This window comes from Petaurus breviceps, unplaced genomic scaffold (assembly GCF_028583685.1).
Source record: "Petaurus breviceps papuanus isolate PSGF00001 unplaced genomic scaffold, PetGlider_PUasm1.0 207, whole genome shotgun sequence".
NCBI lineage: Eukaryota > Metazoa > Chordata > Mammalia > Diprotodontia > Petauridae > Petaurus > Petaurus breviceps.
Window position 1 is genome coordinate 30,824,222 of NW_027185850.1, and position 22,222 is coordinate 30,846,443.

Consider the following 22,222-nt stretch of genomic DNA (forward strand, 5'->3'; position numbering starts at 1 on the left):
GGGGGGGGGGGGGGGGGGGGGGGGGGGGGGGGGGGGGGGCGAGAGGACCCCACCGCATGCTCCCTGAAATTCAGGGCCTCGTGTCCTTGACCACACATAGGCCCGGGCCTGGGCCCTCTCCACTCTTCGATGGGGCCAGAAGCAGGAGATGAGACTGTCCTGCCTCCTGGCTCCCATGGAAGTGGGCTGGAACATCCAAGGCCAGGCCCTCCCAGGTACACAGGTCCAAGGTGAGGAGCATCAGTGCAGGGTGGGGTCAGTCATGAGCTGTCACCATCCAAAAAGCCATGTGGGTGGGGTCAGGACAATGGGGAGGAAGGAAGGAGAGAAGGAAGGGAGGGAGGGAGGGAGGAAGGAAGGAAGGAAGGAAGGAAGGAAGGAAGGAAGGAAGGAAGGAAGGAAGGAAGGAAGGAAGGAAGGAAGGAAGGAAGGAAGGAAGGAAGGAAGGAGAGAAGGAAGAAAGGAAAGAGAAGGAGGGAGGGAAGGAGAGAAGGAAGGAAGGAAAGAGAGGGAGGGAATGAAGGAGAGAAGGAGGGAGAGAAGGAAGGAGGAAGGGAGGGAAGAAGGGTGCTTATGCGCTGCACTTTACATCTGAGGACTCTGAGTCTGGGGTGGGCTGAGGTACTTGCCCAAAGCCTCTGGGCTGCTGAGTCTAAGGCCGGCTCTGGGTCTCCACTGCGCCACCTAGCTGCCTCAGTAAAACACTGGTTAGGCACCTGCTGTATGCCAGGCTCCGTGCTAAGTACTGTGGGTGCAGTCTAAGTAAGCAAGACGGTCCCTGCCCTCAGGGAGCTCTCCTAGGTCATGAAGGGGAGCTGACCAGCCCGGGGCAGGGCCAGGCTGGGTGTGGGAAGCTCACCCATTAGAGCCAGGAAACTCAGGGCAGAGATGGCCAGACTGAAGGCAGCAAGGGGTAGAGATGGAGCTTATCCCCGTGTTGTAGATAAGTAAATTGGGGCTGAAAGAGGTGAAAGGCCCTAGAGCCCGTAAGTGCACTGAGCACAGGGTCTTCCTGACCCAGGTCACCATGCTCACCAAGGGGCCTCTGCCCCCTTACCCAGCTCCGGCCTGTGTTTTCCACCTGACAAGGACATTGCCCACCCAGCAGTGGGGATTCATGTTTGCTTTAATCAGGGCTTCCCCATCCCTTTCCCCAAGACCAAGAATAGGAGAGAAAGGGAGAGTTCTGTATTAGGTTTGTGGTCCATTATGCTTCTGTTGTTCAGGCATTTTTCAGTCACGTCCTACTCTCTTTGACCCTGTTTCAGTTTTCTTGGCAAAGATACTGGAGTGTTTTGCATTCCCTTCTCCAGTTCATTTTAGAGATGAAGAAACTGAGGCAAACAGGACAAAGTGACTTGCCCAGGGTCACACAGCTAATAAGTGTCTGAGGCCAGGTTCGAACTCAGAGAGATGAGTCTACCTGACTCCAGACCCAGCACTATCCACTATGCCACCTAGCTGGTCCACTAGGACTTCTGGATTATTTTCTGCCATTCTACCGATTAAAAGTTAATAAGGACCAGGACTGAGCTGGGTGGATAGCGCACTGAGCCTCCCCAAGGGGCAGGTTCAGCTTTTCAGAGTCACGGTTTCCTGTTCCAGTCACTCTCTTGCCACTATGGTCCTCAGGCTGCCCTACACAGCACCCTGGACTAGGACTATCAGTAAGTATCAGGGCAGTCCTAATTCCAGTGAAGTGTCCCCCCCACCAGCAGCTCCCCCCTAAGAGGCAGGGAAGGAGGGAGACACCCCAGGCGTGGGGGACACACAGCTCAGAGGCTCATGGGAGAGACAGAGTTGTGTTCAGGGCCACCAGCCAGGCCAGTTTGGGCCCAGGCAGTGGGCACACCCACAGGCCCTGCCCTCCTCACTTCCCTGATGGTCAACAGTCTCCCCAAGAACTCCGAAATGCCTTAATACAATCATGATCGTCTCTATTCAGTCTCTCTCTCTCTGTCTCACACTTCCTGTCTGCCTCGGTTTTCTCGTCTGTAAAGTAGCACCTACCTCACAGAGTGGTTTTGAGGCCCTGTGTTGGCCCCCCCTCCTCCACAGCTCTGCTCCCACCACCCTTCTCCTTGTGCCCTTGATCCCCCTGCCCTGGTCTGCTCCAGACGCCCTCTCTCCCTGTCCCGATGTCAGTGCTTCCTTTGGTGGCCTTCAGCTTCTTGTTATCTCCTGGCCCTTCCCCTGCTGCCTCCAGACCTGAGGAGAGGGCCAGAGTCCTTTGCCTGGAGGCAAGGATGGCTGATTCCCTGCTGTCTCTGTCCTCAGAAGCCATCACAGTACGTGGCACATGGTGAACATGTAAATGTCTTTTTAATCCAGTATTTTCACTTGAATTCTCCCTTTCACAGCCAGATCCTCCTAAGACTCACCTTCACCTGCTGCTTCTGCCTTCTCTCCTTCTTACATGTTGTCCCTGAAATCTGGCTTCATTCAAATGAAGCTGCTCTCCAGGGTCCCCAGCATCGTAGCTACTCAGTCTGACGGCCTTTTGGACAGCCTCCTCCTGCCTGACCTCTAGCCCGTCCTTCTGGAGAAGGCTTTCCAGGCACACTCTCCTGTCCATACACCTTCGGTGTGTCCCCATCACCCCAGGCCTGGTCCTAGGAACCCCAGCCAGCCTTTCTGAGGGTCTTCTAGAGAATTGCCCTCCTCCCAATGTATCCCAGCCCCCAGACTCTGTGTGCTACCTTCTCCTCTCCAGCATAGAATGCCCTCCTCCTCACCTCCACCCCTCAGGGTCCTCAGCTTCTTACAAGGCTCAACTTGGGTATCTTCCTCCCATCCATCCCCTCCCCCATCGTGCCTGGGGCTCCCAGATGTGCCTGGTTATTAGCAGACTCCCCCCCTCCCCAAAACCATCTTTTATTCATTTAGGAGTGTAGACATCAAGCTGGGGTGGGGGGGGAATCATCAGAACCTCACTCCTTATTTTACAGATGAGGAAATGAAGACCCAGAGATTTAAAGGGACAAGCCCAAGGTCAGAGCCAGAATTTGAACCCAGGTCCTCTGGCTCCCAACTCAAGAGTTTTCCACATTGTGTTTCTGTACAGGTTGTCTCTCCCTCAGTGGAGAGGGAGTGGCCCTGAGGACAGGACCTGTGGGTATGCCCATTGCCTGGGCCTTCATGTCTGCTTGGGCCCAAACTGGCCTGACTGGTGGCCCTGAACACAACTCTGTCTCCCATATGAGCTTCTGAGCTATGTGTCCCCCTTGCCTGGGGTGTCTCCCTCCTCCCCTGCTTCTTAGAGGAGAGCTGCTGGAGGGGGGATCTGGCACTTCACTGGAATTGGGGCTGGGGGGACTTGAGTTCAGGCCCTGTCTCTGACACTTCTTGGACTGTGTACCACTGAACAAGTCTCAGTTTCCTTGCCTGTAAAATGGTAATAGTAGGACCTACACCCAGGGCTGTGGTGGGCATGATGGCAGATGTGGCAGAAGGTCATTGTGGATGGATGGACCCGCATTCAGATGCCATGGGGCCTGGGCAGGAAGACGTTGGGAGGGCCATCCATCTTGTCCTCCCTCACCATACAGAGGTGACTTTCCCAGAGTCACACAGCTAGTAAGCATCTAAGGCTGGATTTGAATTCAGGTCTTCCTGACTCCTGCACTGTGCAATGGGGAACAAGGAGTGTTCTGACTCTCCCACCACAACCAGTGAGTTAGGGGGCACGAGAGAAGGTGCATCCAGGAGGCCAGACAGGTTGATCAGATCTTTTGGAAGGCCAGAAGGTGAATGGAGCAAAAGAGGAAGCGGTCTAATGACTGAAAGGAACTTTGTTCATTAGAGAGTGAGAGGTCAGAGTGCACAGGGGAAGGGTTGGCAGATCGGGGGGAGGGGGCAGAAGGGGGTCCTCCGGCGGGGTGAGGGGCGTCCTCCAGCCAGGGTCTCCCTGTCACTGGGACAGTGAGAAGAGGAGGAGCTGGGCCTGGGCAGAGTATCCTGAGCACCCCCTTGGCAGGGGCTGCGCTGAGGAAGGCAGGTGCTAAGGTTTGGTCTTTGTGGGTCTCCGTGCCCCACATGCAGAAGTCTGGCTGGGCTCTGGTGGTGTTGGTCAGAGCATTTCTGGGGCCTAAATTTTGGTTCTGGGCAGGTGACCAGGCCACGTGAAAAGGCATTGGCAGTGTTTGGTGTGGAGAAGAGGCAGGTCAGGGGCCGTGCCGGCCACCCAGAGGGCTGTCATTCGGGAGCAGGACCAGCCTTGTCTGCTGTGGCCCAGAGGCACAATGAGGTACAGGGGCAGAGGGGGCAGAGGCCCATTTCAAGTGATAAAATAAAAAACTCCTGACCCTCAGAGCTGGCTAGAACTCACCAGCTGCTTCTGGAGACAGTGACAGCCTCGCCCCAGAGGTCCAGAGTAACAGCTGGACTGCCACTCACTGGCTCACTGCATTGTGGAGGGGCTCTTCAGGCAGGTGCGGCTCAGCCATAGTGCCCTCTGGCTTCTTCTGATTCTCTCATTCCCATCCCCTGCTTCTCCAGTCTTTCCAGCTGGTGCCCATCTGCCTGCCTCCTTCCCTCCTCATCTCCACAAGCTTAGGGCAACACTGGGGTGCTACACGGGTACTCAGGCCTACACCCTTCTCCTGGCATCTGGAGCGAGAGAAAGGTCCCAGGTAGGGTACTCGCCTGCCTTCCCCTCTGTGGTGCCTGAGGCATGGCTTCTCTTAATGTCCCCAGCCTGCCCTGTGCCTACTGCTTCCCCTTCCTCCCCCCTCCCACATGATGCCACTTATGGCTGCCTCATTAGGCTCAGGCACTAGCCCTGGTTTTCTGCTAAAAGGTCCTTGGTGCCCCCATCTGGGGTTTAGGAACCTGGGCCCACGATGCCCATTAATGGGGTCCTCCAAATAGACTGCCTAGGATCTGGCCCTGCCCACATCTCCTTGTCCCCCACAGTCCAGGAGGGACACCTCACCCATTGAGAGGGTCACTGGCCGCTCCCGCCCCATCTCTGGAGGAGAGGGTGCTGGGGGTGGGAGGGGGCTAGCTTGGGGCGCTAATTAGACCAGGGAGAGGAGGAGATGGCGAGGCACGAGTTTGGAGCAGTGAGGTTAATGGCGTGCTCACGGAGTCGGCAGTTTTAATGAGCTCCAACTCTCCATGCGCTGAGTTCACTGTGCGTGTTAAAAGGGTCTCACTGTGGGAGTTTGATGGGGACTGTCTCCCGGTCCCTGGGCCAGGGGTCATCGCCCGTCACTGTCCACTCAGGCATATGTACTTGGTGACACAATTCTAATGAACTACTCAAGGAGCTACCATGCCAGGGAGGGGTTCTGACGGACCCTTGGCGCCCAGCTGAGCTGCCTCGGTTTGTAGTTCTGACATCAGACCCCTCCCCTGGGGCTCCTCTTGTCCAGCAGGGGTAGGACCTGACCCAGAGGAGAGACAGGCAAGGGCCTGATCTGGATGCCTCACCTGGCTGGGGTGTAAGGAGCTGGGCCAGGAAAGGGGAAGAGAAAGTTGTAGAACGGGATGAGCTCAAGGAGGGCCTTGAATGCCAGGCTGAGGCAAGGGACCTCTTGAACTGACTTGACCAGAACTGTCTATGCATTAGGTAAATGACAAAGGCAGGGACGATAGAGGGGGACAAAGACCGGCTTCAGGAAGAGCGATGAGTGCCTACTGGGCACCAGGCCCAATGGTAGGATTGAGGATCCCTGCTCCCCAGGAGCTCCTAGTGTGTTAGGAGAGCCAGCGAGCAAACAGCTGAGGACAGACAGGGTCAGTAGAGGGAAGGTGCACACATGCAGAGGGATTGGGAACAGCTTCCCGTGGAGGGCAGCAAGCTGAGATGAGGAGGGAGAGAGGCCCAGGCATGGCCAGTGAGAATGCCCTCGGCTGGGAAATGGAACATAGGAAGACCAAGGAGACCCGTGCCACTGTATTTCAGAGGAGGTGAGCTGGGGGGTGTGGTGGTAGAGAGACTCCTGAAGCTGGAGAACTCCTGGGACCAGGGAGAGACTGCAGTAGGGAGGAAGGGAGAGGGACCAGAAGGGTCCCCCCACAGAGACAGGAAGCCAGGACCAACTGTGGCATCCTCAGCCACACTGCCTCACGGCCAGTCTTTGTCCTTAGAGGGGTCCTTCATTTCTGGATGCAGCCCAAGAGTCTTTGGGAGCCTATCTGATAAAGGTGGTGAGTCCAACTCTGGATCAGAAAGCAGAGGATGGCCTTCTGCCTAAAGGGGCCCCTCCGCTCTAGCCTCCCTAGGCCCTCCAAGTCTTGCTGCTTCCATAAAGCTAACTCTAAGCTTTCCCTTCAGGCAGTGGAATGAATGCTGGGTTTGGCTTCAGACAATGTGAGATCACTCTCTGTGTCACCTTGGGCAAGCCACACAGGTGCCCTCTCTGGACAAGAGGGTGCTGGCCTCAATGACCTATGATATGGCTTCCTGCCAACTCCTATCCCATGACCCCAGGATGCTAACTTCTAGCAAAACTGGAATGCTTTAAGCTGAATTCTTTGTCCCTGGCTCACTCACTGGTGTATCATGTCTTCCTACTGCCCCCAAGTTTGCCTGTCTGCATGGCTTCCCCAGGATGTTGCAGAAACTCTTCTAACTCTCTGGGCATCATTTATGGTGGGACCCTAGAAGGACTGAGTAATTAAAAAACTGAATTGAGAGAAGCCAGTAGAACCATTGCCATGGCCAGATTCCCCTTCCTTAGCCACTCAGCCTTTGCTTAGCCATGGGGCAAGATAGGAAGGTTGTCTTGTGAGATGTGTGAATCCCTAAGAGCTACTGGCACGTCTGCTTAGCCAGGCTCCCTCTTGCAGAATGCCGTAGACGTACCAGGCATCCCCAGCTTCCAGGGTGGCTCTCATACTCCCCTGGTGGGCTACACAATTAGGAATTGGAATTGGTGGAAAGGCAGGAGGCAAGAATAGTGGCCCCTGAGTGCACTAAGTCAGCTTGGAAGGAGGCCTCTACTGGGGCGGCTTAGGACTGCCGTCTGCTGGCAGCCACACCCATAGTCGTCTCTGCCCCCTAAACTGAGATCATTCCCTCTTGAACTGCTCATCCTCTGCTACAGATATGCCCCAAGTTTCCACCATCCTTTAAAAAAGGCCCCCTGATCCCCTAAGCCAGTGACTTTCATTCCCTCTCTCACAGGCAAATTCTAAAAAATAAATGGTTTTCCACAATCATTGCCCCTACCTCTTCCCTCTCACTTCTTGACCTTTTGAAGTCTGGCTTCCACCTCATCAGGCCACTGAAACTGCACTCTTCGAGGTTGCTGGCTCACCCCAAGTGCCATCCACTGCACCCCCAGCTCCCGCTGCCAAGCGTCCCTGTGAATCGCTTCCTCCCTGTCTGGAGCCCCCTCGTCCCCTTTGCTGCCTCATCAGCTGTGTTCTACCCTGACTGGAGGAGTCGCCCCAAGCCTCTTTCCTGGGCTCCCTTTCTGTTCCATGATCCAACCAAAGGTTCTCTCAGACCCTTAGGGCTCCAGTCCTCCATCACCGCCTACCTGCCTTTTAGGCACCTTGAACTGGATGTCCTGTAGGCTTCTTAAGCTAGGCCTGGCCAGATAGAACTTAGTGTCTTTACCCTAAAGCCACCACCTCTCCCCTGCTCACTTATTTCTGGGCAAAGGCCAGCCATCCTCCCAATCACCCATTTTCAAAGCATCCTGGGCTCCTCCTCCCTCACCCTACATCTCCACTCAGTCATTGAGTCCTTGCAGTTGGGGCTTTGCCTCTCTCTGATTGTCTCCTTCTCCACATTTGGCCCCCACCCATTCTCTTTCACCTGGATTATTGCGGAGGACTCCTTATTGGGCTCCCTGCCTCCAGGCTCCTCTCTGCAGCCCATCTTCCTCCCAGCTTCCAAAGTGATTTTCCTAAAGCCAAAGTCTCACCATGCCATCATTCCACCACACCCTCAAGAAATGCCAGGGCCTCTGTCAGCTCCCAAAGCCCCTTACAACATGGCCATGACCTACCTTTCCAGGCTTACTACACCTTATAAAATATAATTGTAATGTAATAACTTGTTATAAATAATCATATCTTTATTGGCATCTAGATAGTGTAATGGAGAGCGCACAGGACCTGGAATCAGGAAGGTCTGGGTTCAAATTTGACCTCAGACACTTATTAGCTATGTGACCAACCTCCCTCAGCCTCAAGTGCTTTCATCTATAAAACGGGAGTAAAGAAACCGCCTACCTGCCAGAGCTGTTGTAGGATCTGGTAAAATCGTACTTGTGAAGCTTTGGGCAAATCTGAATGCTGGGAGTGCTAGCTTTTATCAGCGTCTGCGTTTCTGTGTTGGAACCACGCTGGCCTTACCCAGCAGTCCCTTCCTGGCTCTGGACCGAATGATCCCGTGTTTGTGTTGCATGTAACAGGTGTGTGCACGTGTGTGAGAGCATGCGTGCCCCTGCATGAATACAGGTGTCATTTACTTGAAGAGATACCACGTGGTGGCCAGTAATGGATGGTAGTGGATATGGAGCCGTCTGTGTGCCAAGCACTGTGCCAACACTTTACAAATATTATCTCGCTTTATTCTTAATGACCCTTTCTTTGTAATCACCATCTTACACTCTAGGACACTGAGCAGACAGACAGGTTAAGTGACTTGCCCAGGGTCACCTGGCAAGTGACTGAAGCAGGATTTGAATTCAGGTCTTCTTGATGCCAGGGCAGGTCCAGCTCTCTCCTTTGTTCACCATGCCAGGAGTCAGGAAGATCCAGATTCAAATCTCACCTAGGTGTTTACTACCTGTGTGCCGTCAGGCAAGTCCCTTAACCTCTCTGTGCCTCAGTTTCCTCATACATGAAATGGGGATCAGAATGGCACCTTCCTGACAGGGTTGTTAGGAGGATCTCATCATCCGATGAGATACAGTACACGTAAAGCATTTGGCCGAGCTTAAAGCTCTGCATAAACAGGCTGTATGTTGTGTGTGCGCGCACATGTGTGTGCATGTGTGTACATGTGAGCGTTTCTGTGTGTGCACGTGTGTGTACACGTGTGCATTTCTGTGTGTGTGCACTTGCATCTCTCTCCAGAGCATAAGCTCCTTGAGGGCAGGGGTGGCTTTGTTTCTGTCTCTCTCCCCAGCATCAGGCCTGGCCCACAGTAGGCAGCTGATCAGTGCTTTTGAGCTGGCTGGTTGAAGGCATTGAGGCAGATGTACGAACACCTTCCTGACTGTGGGCCATGGCCCGGCTGCCCAGAGGCCTCAGTGGGTCCTCCCTCCTGGGACGTCCTCCTCAGGCAGGGCTTGGACCAGCCGCCTCTATGTCCCTCCCAACTGGAGGCTCTACCAGGGCAGCCTTGGCAGTCTCATCTGCTTTTGAGGCCTGTCCTTCACATACCCCTGCCCTTTGCCATGAGGGGATCCACAGAGGGACCAGAGAGTGGTTAGGACCAGACTCGGTGTGTCTGATGTCCAGAGGAGGATGAGAGGGCCCGGGGGCAGCCGGAAGCTGCACCAACAGACCTCGTTCCTGGACCCTGTGCCAGGGCACCCTGTGTCCACACCGCAGAGGCAGTACCAAGACCCAGCTGGCCCGTGTGAGGGCGCTTGTCAGAGTGCATTAGAGAGGCAGCGGGGATCTAATTAGCAGCCTTGAGAGGTGTCAGCCTGGAACGGGGGCGGGCAGACTCAGGGAGATGGGCTTTTACCCAAAGGAAGAAAGGACAGTGACAGCCTTTTCTGTGCACACGGCGGTCCCTCCCTCCGCGCCCGCCCGCCTGCATGGGGGGAGAGCGATAATGAGGCTCTCTGTCGAAGGATGCCTTTGCCTCCCTTCCTTGAAGTTTGTCGGGGCCCTGTGAAGGGCCTCGGGCCAGGGGATTAGTGTACACCAAAGCCTGCTTGCGTCTGTCCGGTCTCCTCCGTGTCCTTGCCCGCTGCCCCCCCTCCCATAGCTGGCCAGCAGGGGGTCCCTTCTGATCATGCAGGCTCCGAGCAGGAAGCTCGGCTCTCTCCTGCCTCTGACAAAGAAGGGAGGGAGACAAAGAAAGACGGGCGTCCAGGCCAGCCAGTGCTCAGCTGGTCCCCTTCCTGGACCTGGCCAGAAGGGAAGGCCACAGAGGAGCACTTTGGGCCCCTAAGGGAGGGTCTCCCCCAGTGAAAGCCCATGGGATTGCCGGGAGGGAGGGAGGCCCTCCTCCCGGAAGGAACCCCCTTCAGAAGAGCCCAAGGCTGTTGATCAGAGGCTGGAAGGAGCGGGGGAGCCAGTCTTCTGCAAGAGGAGGGATAGCAGCCTTTATCCCAGTCAGACAGTCCCTGTACTCAGGAGGCCTGTATCCATACCTTCTAATGGAGCGAGCACATTTCTAGGCCCGGAGAAGGAGCAGGGCAAAGGCATAGAGGTGGGAGATAGAGATGCTATGTGGGGAACAACAGAGAGACCGAATCATAGACTAGGTGTATGTGCATACCATGGGTAGAAAGGTGCCCATCAGATTGTGAAAGGCTTAAAGACCAAACAGAAGATGGGCATTATAGACAGTCCCAGATGAAGAACCTGGGGACCAGAAGGGTCAGCTGGCTTGTCCAAGGCCCCATATGTGGTCATGGCAGAGGCCTGGAGCAGGTCGGCCCCTCAGAGAGGACCATAGGGCGGAGGAGCTCTCTCTGAGGGGTGGGAGAGCCTCCCCAGGCCCCAGGCCAGTTTTCTTGGATGATGGCTCTGCACTGGGCGCCAGGATCAGGAGAGAAGCGTCTTGACCCCTGAGGTGCCAGGGAGGAGGGAGTAGGGGCCCCACTAGGAGAGACGCACCCCATCACCGCCTCTCCCCTGGGTGGCCTCGGTCCCAGAGCGGCTGGGCAGGGGCAGAAGGGGCTTGTTCCTGCCCCCCACCTCCCCGGCCCTGGCACGGGGCCCCAGAGGAACGCTGAGTGCTGGGGTAATTAGCAGCCGCGGGGGCCTGCGGCCGCTGGCGTCCCCAGGCAGAGCTCATCTTTTTGTCTGTGTTAAAGGCATCGGTAACTACAATCTTTGTTTCTCTGCTCCCCCCGGCCCCCGCCGGCCTCCCCTTGTCTCTCTCTGTATCTCCTGTCAAACCATCGCCGACGTAAATGACAAAGAAATCAGCAAGACAGATCAATGCCGGCCAAATTAGCGCTCGCAGATAGACTGTGCGCCCATGTCAGCGTCCTGACCCCTGTTGATCTTGCAGCCTTCACCGCTGATATTATGCAAATTGCATCCATCTGGCAGGACCCGGCCCTCGCTCCCCGGCTCCTGACTCTCCTGCTGGAGGAATAATGGGCCGGGGAGGCGGGGAGTGTGCCCGCATGTGCATGTGTGTGCATGTACCACGCGTGTGCGCGCACACGGCCAGTGATTGACAGGGCAGATAAGGGGCTTCATTGGATTCCTCGGGGCTGGAGGATTAGGAGCTCAGCTCCAGATGGGAGATAACTCAACTTCATTTCGGTCTCTTTGCCTCCTGACCCCCCAGTCTCCCCCCTCCCCAACTCTGCCCTTCCCTTTTCCGTCGATATTCGCAAGTCATTAGCGGTGGGTTAAGGTGAGAGACAATGTCAGCGAGAGCAAGCTGGCCAGCTGGGCCCCTGCAACTGCTTGGAAGGTCATTCTGATTCCCGGCAGAACACACCAGGACACGCCCTGGCTGACCCCCAGAGATGTGGGGAGGCCTCAGGACCCCTGGGCCCCTCTGATACCCTGGCCTCCGCTTCTCTGCCCTTATCCCTGCTGGAGCTCCAGCCTCAGGAACAAAGGGAGACCTCTGCCCAGGACGGATACCAGAATGCCCCCAGCCAGAATGCTCCTCATCCCAGGGTGCTCTAATCTCCTGTCCCCACACCTGGGGTCCCACCAGGGCCATGGACGGGAGGCACCTGTTCATAACTTCCAGCTAAGAGCTGTGGACCAGCAGCTATGGGGAGACCCCCGATTGTGCCCACCTCCTCCCTGCTGGGCCACACTGAGCTGAGCAGAAGCTAATGGAGGCCTGGCCGGGCAGCACTTGTCCATAGGGGGTGGCAGAAGTTTGCTACAGCCATCACCAGGACCAGATGCCAGTACCCTGATCATACCCAGGGTACCATCCCTGTCCCTGCCCTTGGGAACTCCCAGCCAGAGGCAGACAGCCATGCAGACACACACATAAAGGACATGCAGAGGACAGGGAACGAGCATCCACTGACAGGCTTGGGAATGTGTAGGACCCGCTCAGCCAAGTGAGGGCTGTCAGGAGTGGTCCTGCAGGGCCAGCTCCCAGAGGTCCTGAGGCCACAAGACTGGAGGCCGTGGGGGCCAGGGCAGGCCCAAGTCACTCCAGCCCCCGTGCCCCTCACCCTGCTGCTGTTCCATCAGGCCTGCCCACCGAGCACGCACACTGCCCTGCCCCCCCCCCAGGCAAAGTATGCGTGTGAGTGTGTGTGTGTGCAAGGCCCCGGTTTGGGGGCTGGGGGTGGCTTCCACAGCCAGGCTCAGGCCTAATGAGAAGAATATGGCTGCTAGTTAGGTGAGGGGCGGGGAGGCCGCCAGGCTGCAGGAGCTGGGAAGCGGCACTGATTGAAGGCGGAGGCCAGGGGTCAGTACAATTAGGCCCCAGAAGCCGGGGCCCCTTTGAAGCTCAGTTCTAAGCGGCCGGCTCCCTTTGGTTCAGGCTTTCTCCACTGTTCCCCTTTCTTCTCCCTTTTTTTCCTCTGGCCCAAAGACAGGAAGGCTGCAAGCTTGGAGACTGAGGTGTTACTATTATTAAATTCCCCAGTCTCCTCTGTCCCCCAGCCCTCCCCAGACCCCGCTCTGGGGAGGGAGGCAGGCGCTGGAGCTGGGGAAGGGGGAGGTTGGAATCCTTCCCTCTCCTCTCCTTGCCCTCCCCAGCCGCGGCTCTGATGCTAATTCTTCCCTGGAGAGAGGGATCAAGGTCACTCTGCCTGTCCAGCAGCGGAGATGGATGTGGGGATGAGCGGCGCAGACCCCTTGGGGCCCCAGTCCTTGATCTGAGATGCAGGATGCCCCACCATGCCCTGCTCCTGGGGCGGGGGCCACACGGCCTGCTGGCCAGGCCGTTACTGCCCTCCAGCCCACCTTTTCCTCCTCCTTGGTCCCCCCTTGGGCCCGTTGCCATCCTGAGTGCCTACAGCCAACCTGGGCCCTTGGGGTGATGCCCCCTCCCTGGGCTGAGGAAGGGGGACCCTGGCCCTGTCCGCCCGCCACCTGATTAGGGAGGCCGCTGAAGGGAGAGGGCCCATGGAGGGCATTGGGCCGGGATGATGCTCTCCTCCTCCTCCTGGAAGAGATAAATGTTAGCTCATTTCCTCAGTAATTAGTTACTCCCTCATCCCCGCGTTGTAATTGTGAACAAGCTGTAATGTTTAATTAGTGTGTAAATGAAACCCCAATTCCATAATGGCTGGGCTGACAGCACTAAGTGAGGCCTCTCAGGCAGAGGGGGCTGGGACCCAGGCCCGATGCTGCCATTGTTCCCCGGCTGGCTGGGGGAGGCCAGGGCAGGCTCCCCTTCCCCAGGGTGGCCTGGCAGGGCTGAGCTGCCCTCCCTGGAGGCTGAGCAGGGGGCTGTGCAGGCTGCGGGCTCCCTGGGCCCGGGGCCCTCTGCCTCCCATCGCTTATTCTCTTGTTTACAGAAGGCTCTGACAGAGCTGGGGGCCGGCCCTGTATTCATCCCCATAATCTGTGTAGATTGTGATAAACTGAAGCCTCCGACAGACACAGACAGGGCTGTGACGCTGCCACCGCCTGGGCCGCTCCCTCCCCACCCGCCCGCCGCAGCCATAAATCTCAATTTACGAGGGTGCCGGGGAGGGGGGGCAGGGCTGCGCTAATGATCGCTCCTCCGCCTTATTTTTCATGTTTCAACAGAGTCATAAATTTTTAAGAACAGCCAGCGCAGAGTGTTAGCGACCAAGCCTGGCAGCCACCTGGGGGGCTCCCTCTGCACCCTGGGGCCCAGCCCATAGTCCCTGCCCAACCCCAGCCGGGCCACAGCCCTGCCCCGGCCCAGTGGTCTCCAGAGGCCAGGCCCCTCGGCATCCCGGCCTCCCCCCGACTCTGAGCCTCCTGGCCCAGCCGGGCTCCGGGTGGCCACATGGGATGATGCCGGCCTTCTGATGGATGTCCCAATTCAGGGACTTGACACCATGATGTACTGGCAGCCTCAAGACATATGGATTTGGAGATCGGCACCGTGAGCATAATTGTCAGGCTTTGGCCCACACCCACGTGGGCTCCTGGATGGAGAGCACGAGCTAGGCACTTAGCAGACTTGGTGCTCCTCAGGGGCATCAGGCAGGGTTGGACCTTTGCTCCCTGGGACCACCCCTTCTGTGGCTCTTCTTGCCACCAATTTGGGCTCCAAGATATGAGAAGTCAGAAAGATCTGCGTTCAAATCCTGCCCCAGACAACCTGCTGACTGTGTGACCCTAGGCAGGTCACTTGCCTTGGGCCTCAGTTTCCCCATCTGTAAAATAAAGAGGCTGGACTAAGTGGCCTCCAAGATCTCTCTCCCATCCAGATCTACTACTCTGTGATTCTTGTCCAGATGCCCCTTTCATCCCCTCAGTCTCCTCAGCCTGGCCTTGGGGTTTTCAGAACTCTCCTGGGGATTAAAGGAAAGAACTGAAGGGGAACCATAAGGACCTTGTGAGGAGAGACTCTGACTTGGCCTTCAAGGCTGCAAAGCTGCAGCCAGCTGACCCTGAGGAGGGCTCTAAGGCAGGCCCCTCTCAGCCTCACCGTCTTGAGTTTCTCTACTGGATATTCATCTTTTGGCTCCCCCAAGGCTCGTTCTGGTTCCGTACCCTGCTCCCTCTGTGCTCTCTCCCGTAGAGATCCCACCGGTTCTCATGGCTCCAGTCATCCTGAGAAGGTCTGTCCATGCTGCCCTAATCTCTCTCCTGAGCTCCAGGCTCAGGGGAGGCATTGGGCTGGATGTCCCAAGGGCATCTCGAACTCATTCTCTTTCCCCTGAAGCCTGGCCCTCTTCCCAGCTTCTTGCTGCCATCGAGGGTACCCCTTCCCCTGGGTTACCCAGGTGTCACCCTCCACTCTTCCCTCTCTGCCCCCTTCTCTCCACTTCTAGAGCCACCATCCTGGCTCATACACATATTAGCCTGAACAATTGCCATGGCTTCCTAACTGCTCTCCTTTCTGTCCCATCTTACTAAACTATAGGTCTGACCCTGTTCCTTCTCTACTCGGTAAACCCCACTGGCTCCTAGTTGCTTCAGGAATTCAAAGCAGATTCCTTTGTGGGGTGTTGAAAGCTCTTCTCAGTCTGCTCCCACCCTACCTCTCCAGGCCTCTTCCAGCTTCTCCCCTCCATGTCTGCTGCGCTGCAGCCAGACTGGCTTTCTTGCTGTTTCCATCTCTCCCTAAGCCATCCCTGGGGCCTGCAACAACCACCCTCTTCTCCTCTGCCTTTTACAGTCCCTTTTCCTTAAGAATTGAGCTTGTGCCCTCCTTCCTTCAGTTCACAAGTCCTCTAGCTGAAAGAGCCTCCCCTCAATCATGTAGCGATTATTTCGTCTGTGGCTGGTGGCCACGTTTGTGCTCACACTGGGCTCTTCTGGGCACACACTGGACGCTTCTATGTGCACACAGGGTGCAGCTCTCCCCACCCAGAGCAGACACAGCTTGAGGACGGGCACTAGCTCATTTTTGGCTTTGGTGACCTCGGTGCCAAAGCACACAGTGAATTCTTAAGCTGCGCTTGGAGGTTTTGGCCAGGGGCCCCAACTCCTGGGCTTCCCCCCATCTCCCCAACCGCAGTCCAGGGCTGGGCCTACTTGAAATGGCATAGTGAGAAAGCCTTGGGACACAGCACCCAGGGGCTGCCTGTGCCTTATTTCCCCAGCACCTAGGGCAGAATAAGGGCTTAATAAATGTTTGTGGACTGACCACAGGTCAGTCTTTTTATCTGGGGAAGTGGGGCAGGAATAGGGGCATATCCTTGTGAGAAAAAGGAATGTAGACTAGCAAAGTTAAATGGGTCTGGGACTGATCAGATGGCCAAAGCTCAAAAGCAGGGTTGTTTATTATTATTATTTATTATTTTTTCCATTGTTAAGCATCTTTTCTCCCTCCCATCTCCCCAGCTGAAAAAAAAGGGAGAAAATGAAAATCCTTGTAATCAGTAAACAGTCTAGCAAAGTAACTTTCCATACATCCCATCCTGCCCGTCAGCACAGTCGCCTCTCTGTCAGGAGGTGGGGAGCAGCCTCCCTGGTTGGTCCTCAGGATTCACAGTCGGTCATTGTATTGATCTGAATCTTTCAGAGATGTTTGCCTTTACAGTGTTTCTGTTACATAAATTCATCTCCTATTTCTGCTCACTTCACTCTGCATCAGTCCGTGCAAGCCTTCCCAGGTTTCTCTGGAACCACCCCCTTCACCATCTCTTACAGCATAACAGTATTCCATCACTTTCCCCTGCCATAATCTGTTGAGCCTTCCCCCAATCAGTGCAGCACCTTAGTTTCCAATTCTTCACTACCAAAAAAAGAACTGGTGTACATATTTTTGGTACATGTCAGACTTTTTCCTCCCAAAAAAGTATGGAAGGTCTCTAGTAGGATTTTGATCAGTGGAACAAAAGCTTGGCACGGGTCAGTGGTATGGCATGGAAGCAGAGAAAGCTGAGGGGATCTTGGGCCGCATTCAGGGGGCAGAGCCCAGGAGTAGGGAGGCACTTCTGTCCTGGGTGCTGTGGGGTAAGAGTAATGTTGAGGAGCGGGAGGATACAGGGAGCAGCAGCCAGGAAGGGAGAGGGCTTGGAGGCCATTATCAAAGAGGATCCTTTGAAGGAGCTGGGCCTGGTTAGCCTGGGAAAGAGAAGACTCGGGAGGGGAAGGGAGAGCTGTAGCCACCCCCTCACGTGGAGGAGTCAGCCTTCCTCTGCTTGGCCCCCAAGGCAGAACCCAGAGTGGGATGGGGGACGGGGCATATTTAGGCCTGAGAGCAGGAAAATTCACTAAGACTGGAGCTGTCCTAAAGGTGTGCCTGGGGAGGTGGTGAGCTCCCCACCCCTGGAAGTCCTGAAGCAGAGGCCTCTGAGAGCCTGGGTGCAGGTGTGAGCCATCTTCCTCAGTGCCTAGGACCAAACCCCATACTATGTCCAAACTTGGTTCATTTCTGGAGTGAATTTTGTGTGAATGTCTGGGATTATGCCTTGGAGGGGAGGGGGAGAGCTGCGAGCACGTGTCCAGGCACGCACGGAGCTGTCCACACCCCCATAGTCTTGAGTATATGTGTGAGTGGGTGCTCCCTTGTGCCCACAAGCATGTCTTAAATGCCTACTGTATACCAGATCCTGGGCTAAGCACCAGAGATACAAAGAGAGGCAGAAATACAAGGTCTCTGTCCTACAGGACTAGGCAGCTAGGGGATGCCCTGGGTGTGGTGCTGGACCCAGAATCAGCAGGATCTGAGTTCAAATCCTGCCCCAAACACTTTTCAGCTATGTGACCCTAGGCAAATTGTTTCATTTCTCTCTGAGTTTTCTCATCCTAAAACAGAGATAATAGTAGCAGCTACCCCAGGGTGAGTAAAATGAGGCAGCTCTTGGCAGCCCTTCCAGCTGGTAGCTCAGGAGCTCCCAGGCATAACTAGGTACGCGCAGGACAGAGATGAGGAGGGTCAGGTGAGAGCCTGGGAAAGGCCTCCTTCAGGAGGCGGGATTTGAGCTGAGTCTTGGGAAGGGGCCATAGCGGGTGCGTGACTCCTTGTGCACCTGAGGCCTGCACGTTAAGGAGGGCAGGAGTCTGGGCACGGGCCACAGGCTCTGCCTTGTTCAGAGGGCAGGGGCCTGCCTAGGCTAGGGGTGTGGCTGGGGCTGGAGCTGAGCCAGGCCTGGCTACATATGTTCCCTTGACCCAGCCAGGGGACTGGGGACAGGGACAAACTTGTAAGACAGAAGGGCAGGTGTGAGTGTTAAATGGCAGCCACGCCTGACTCAAGCCTGATTAGATGGCAGATGCATGGACGCTTCTATGTGCACAGGGCAGACACAGCTTGAGGACGGGCACTAGCTCATTTTTGGCTTTGACTGGGGGGAAAAGGAAGGGGAGCCCGGGGTTCTCCATAAGCCCATCCTGGCCCGGGCATCCCCTTCTTTGGGGCAGATCTTTGGCCCAACCAAAGGGCTTGTAATAAATGTTGATTCAGCTCAAAAATCAGTGAGCATTGATTATGCTCCTACTATGTGCCCTGGGGACATAAAGGAAAAGACCTGCCCTCGAGGAGCTTCCATTCTCCTGGGCCCCTGCTGGTGCTGGGCAGGTAGTGGTTCTGAGGTCCCCTAGGCTTGGCAGAGGCTGCCCACATTTCAGAGGTCGAGGGCATGGGCCCAGGGCATGGCTGAAAATCGCCCCCATTATCCCCATCAGCCCTCTATGCTCAGACCCCTCGGATCCAGCCCGGCCTGGCCCATGGGGCCCCAGGTTCCCAGGGTGGTGGCTATAGAGACCTATTAGTACTCATTACTAATTAAAGGCACGGGAGGATGGCGGGCGGGCAGGCAGGCAGCGTGATGGAGTGGGTCTGTCCCGGGCGGCCCCCCTACCTGTTAGCTACAAATACACAAAGCTGATAAATAATAAATAGTTTGATAAGCCTGGCCCGGCATTATTTAAATTAATAGGGATTATCCGCAGCACCCTGAAGTGCAGGCCGCAGATGAAATATTCACCAGGCAGGGAGGCTGGGACCAGCAGGCAGGCAGGATTTGTTAGAGGACCAGAGCCAGCCACGGACAGAGCAAGGCAGGCTGCTATTTATCACATACCCCTGGCCCGTGATTAAGCGGCCGCTGTTGCCGGCACCATCATTGTTGTTAAAGCAACAGATCCCTTTCTGGGGATTGTTTTGGGGCCCACCCTCCTCCTCCGGTCTAGCATCTCTGAGTCCCGAGGTGCTCCCTACCTGTCTCCATGGTCCACCCACCCCCAAATCTTCACCATATCCAGATGCAGATCCTCTGACAGGGCCCTTTCTTCCCCCAAGTCTGGGGCAGATCCACCTGGCCTGGCCTGGCCTGAACGTCCTCTCCTCTCCCTCTCATTGCTTTGGAGTTGGAAACTCTTCTTTGTCACCTCTACCCCTTGGGGGGGCACCCACACACAAGAGTGATGGACCAGCCCTCTCCTGGCAGGACACCATGTGTCACAGGGGGACTGCCCACCTCCCACCCAGCTCCTGCCCCCCAAGGCCCTTCCTTCATCCAGCAGACATTTATTGTGCCAGGGGACACCACTCCCTGCCCTCCAGGGTGGCAGCAGCTTTGGGGAGGACATTCTATGCATCATATATAGACCCCGCAGCACTCTAGAATGTCAGGAGCAGGCAGGCCCCCTGTTACGGAGCCTCACAGGGGACCCCAGATGCTTAGAGGGCAGAGGGAAGGAGGGAGGGCATTCAGACAGCTGGACCAAAGCACATTGGAAGCAGGAATGAACTAAGACAAGAGGTACACTGCCAAACTGGGGAAGCAGCAGGTGAGCCACTTCAGCTAGAATGTAGAGACAGAATCTGCAGACATTTATTGAGCACCTTCTGTGTGTCAGGCGCCGAGCTAAGCGATAGGAATGCAAAGAAGGGGATGAGAGGGTCCCTGCCCTCCGGGAGCTCGGGCTCTAATGGCTGAGGAGGTGGGCATGAGGATGCCCTGAGCAGGGCAGTCAGAGCTGACTTCAGCTTAGGGAATTCGGAAGTCCAGGAGATCATCAGGATAGGGAATGAAAAATGGACTAGAGGCAGCAGGGCTTGAGATGCCAAGCTGAGGAGACTGGCTTTGATCTTGGCGGTGATAGGGAGCCATTGAGACCTCCTGAACAGGGGGTGTGACGTGGTCGGACCTGCTCCACAGCAGCTGGGTGCAGAGGGAAGCCAGGGAGGCCATGCAGCAGCTAACGCGTTCATTCAGGTGAACGAGTGCTTAGAGAGAAGGGAAAGTTATAAGAAAGACGTGGTGAAGATACATACAGGGTTTGACAGCTGGTTGGGAATACAGGGCAGAGAATGCCAGGCCTGGAGTCAGGAAGACCTGAGTTCAAATCAAGCCTCAGACATTTACTAGCTGTGTGACCCTGGGCAAGTCACTTCACCTGTGTCTGCCTCAGTTTCCCCATCTGAAAAACAGGGTTAATAAGAGCACCTCCCTCTCAGCATTGCTGTGAGAATCAAGTGGGATAATATTTCCAAAGTGCTTTCTCTAAATTGGTCATTGATGAGACAGCAAGCACTGGGAATGAGCTGGCAGTTCTGAACCGTGTGACCGGACAGAGAGCCCTCTTCAGGAGGGCTTCAGTTCTGGACGTGCAGTAGGAGGTGACCACGTGAGACGCACACTCAGGGGGTCCTGAAACTGGATGGCCAGGCCTGGGAATCATGGGTGTAGAGAGTAATTAGTAATAATGACAGTAATGAGGGCTCATATCCGTCTGACGTCTTCACAGCAGCCGAGAGGCAAGATCGCCTCTTGCCCTCCTCCTTGTGCGTGTGAGGAAAGGGGAGCCGAGCAAGGGTTAAGTGACTCACCCAGGGTCACACAGCAAACAAGCATCTGAAGCAGGACTGGAAGGAGGCTCTCCCCGACTCCAAGGCCATGGGAGCCCAGGGGAGGTCAGCGGGTCAGTCTCACCAGTGTGGACCCTGCCCTTCAGAGACTGGACTGGGTGCTGAGAGCACAGAAGCCGACATTCTTCCAGGGGTGTACCCAGAGAAGTCGAGGCAGGTAGATTTAAGCTTGGACTCAGTCGGTGGGAAGGCACTGGTCACCTGACGAGAGCAGCCTCCCAAGCCTGCCTTTGAGGACGGTGAAGAGGAGGCCAGGAGTGAAGGCCCTCTGTTGGCTGGAGCTCCCAGTGAAAGATGGCCCAGCGGTGAGAGCTCAGCTGGCAGACTGGCCTGACTCCTCCACCAGCATTCAGCAGCGTCAGCGAGGAAAGGAAGAGGCAAGAGGGGGGCCCAGGCCTGAGCACTGCCAGGGCACAAATGGCAACGAGACAGGGAACTCAAGAGAGGAGGCTCCTGCCTAGTTAATCTGGTCACATTCTTGGTTCAAGATGGTGAGCAAAGGAAAATGAAGCCAGAGCAAGAGTGATGGCCTGGAAGAAGAGGTGATGGCGGGCTTAGAGCTCCAAAAGGGAGAGAGGCAGAGAGGAAGATGGAAGTGTAAGAGAGTATGATCAGGGAGGGGGGCACAGTTCATGGGTGATAGTGAGAGCAAAGCCATGACCAGCCCTTTAGATGGCAGCAGTGGAGTAAAGACATAAGTAATGACCAGTGAAAAAGCTGATGTTTTGGAAAGCCCATAAGGTCAAGGGCAGGAGTTGGGGAGACCAGGATGACTGAACCCAGTGCTGAACTCCTTGACAAAGGAAGGGAAGTGACCTGGTGGCCACTGGATTATGAAAACCAGGATCTAGACCAAGGTGGCCCAGACAGATGGAATAAACTTCCAATGGGAGGAAGTGACAGAATGAGGGCCAGTGGGAGCAGTGGGTGGTTGTAGTGAGGAAGCAGAAGAAGGAGACTCCTGGGCCAGCGGGGGAGGTGGGGGGGGGGGCACTGCTGTCAGGGTGAGGAGGATGCAGCTCCAGTCTGAGAAGCAGATCCAGTGAACATCCATTATGCACCTAGCGTATGTCAGCAGCAATGCGGAATACAGAGAACACAATCTCGTCAGCACCTGCCATCAAGGAGGGTGCATTCCAGGGACGTGGGCATGTACTCATAAATAAATGTGTATGTAGAGTATTCCAAGAATGCAACATCAGTACTGCTCATATCAGCTTCTGTAATCCCAGTGATCACAGTAACACAGGAGACGTCAGCACATAAGCATTCAACCAAGAAAAAGTTCTCTCAGAGAAAATGGTCTGATTTGTAAAGGAAACACACTGGAAAACTGGCTATCCAATTACAATCCAAAACAAAAGACAAAATCCATTTTTGGTTTCTGTTGGATTCCTGCAAAACAAGGATATCCAGGAAGGAAGGGGATCTCTCCAGTGGGTCCCAGAAAATGTGTAGGGAGTCAAAATCAAGCCTGAACGGTGTAGCGTTCCCTACTGGGCCAGATCCTTAGCTTGCATTCAAGATTAGGTCTCCATAGGCTGCTATTCTCTTGGTTCCAGGCTATCCTGTGGCTACCCTGTGGGTCTGCACTTTCAAAACAATAACTCATGAGCCCCAACCTGTATGTTTCCCATTAACAATCAGCCAGTAGACACAATTAGCTTATAGCAA

At 55.6% G+C, this 22,222-nt stretch overlaps 1 protein-coding gene across 1 annotated transcript in view; it reads left to right on the forward strand.

The window, feature by feature from the left end:
* Window positions 1-22,222, forward strand: part of LOC138165053 (ERI1 exoribonuclease 3-like) — a 184,489-nt gene that overhangs the window by 146,938 nt on the left and 15,329 nt on the right.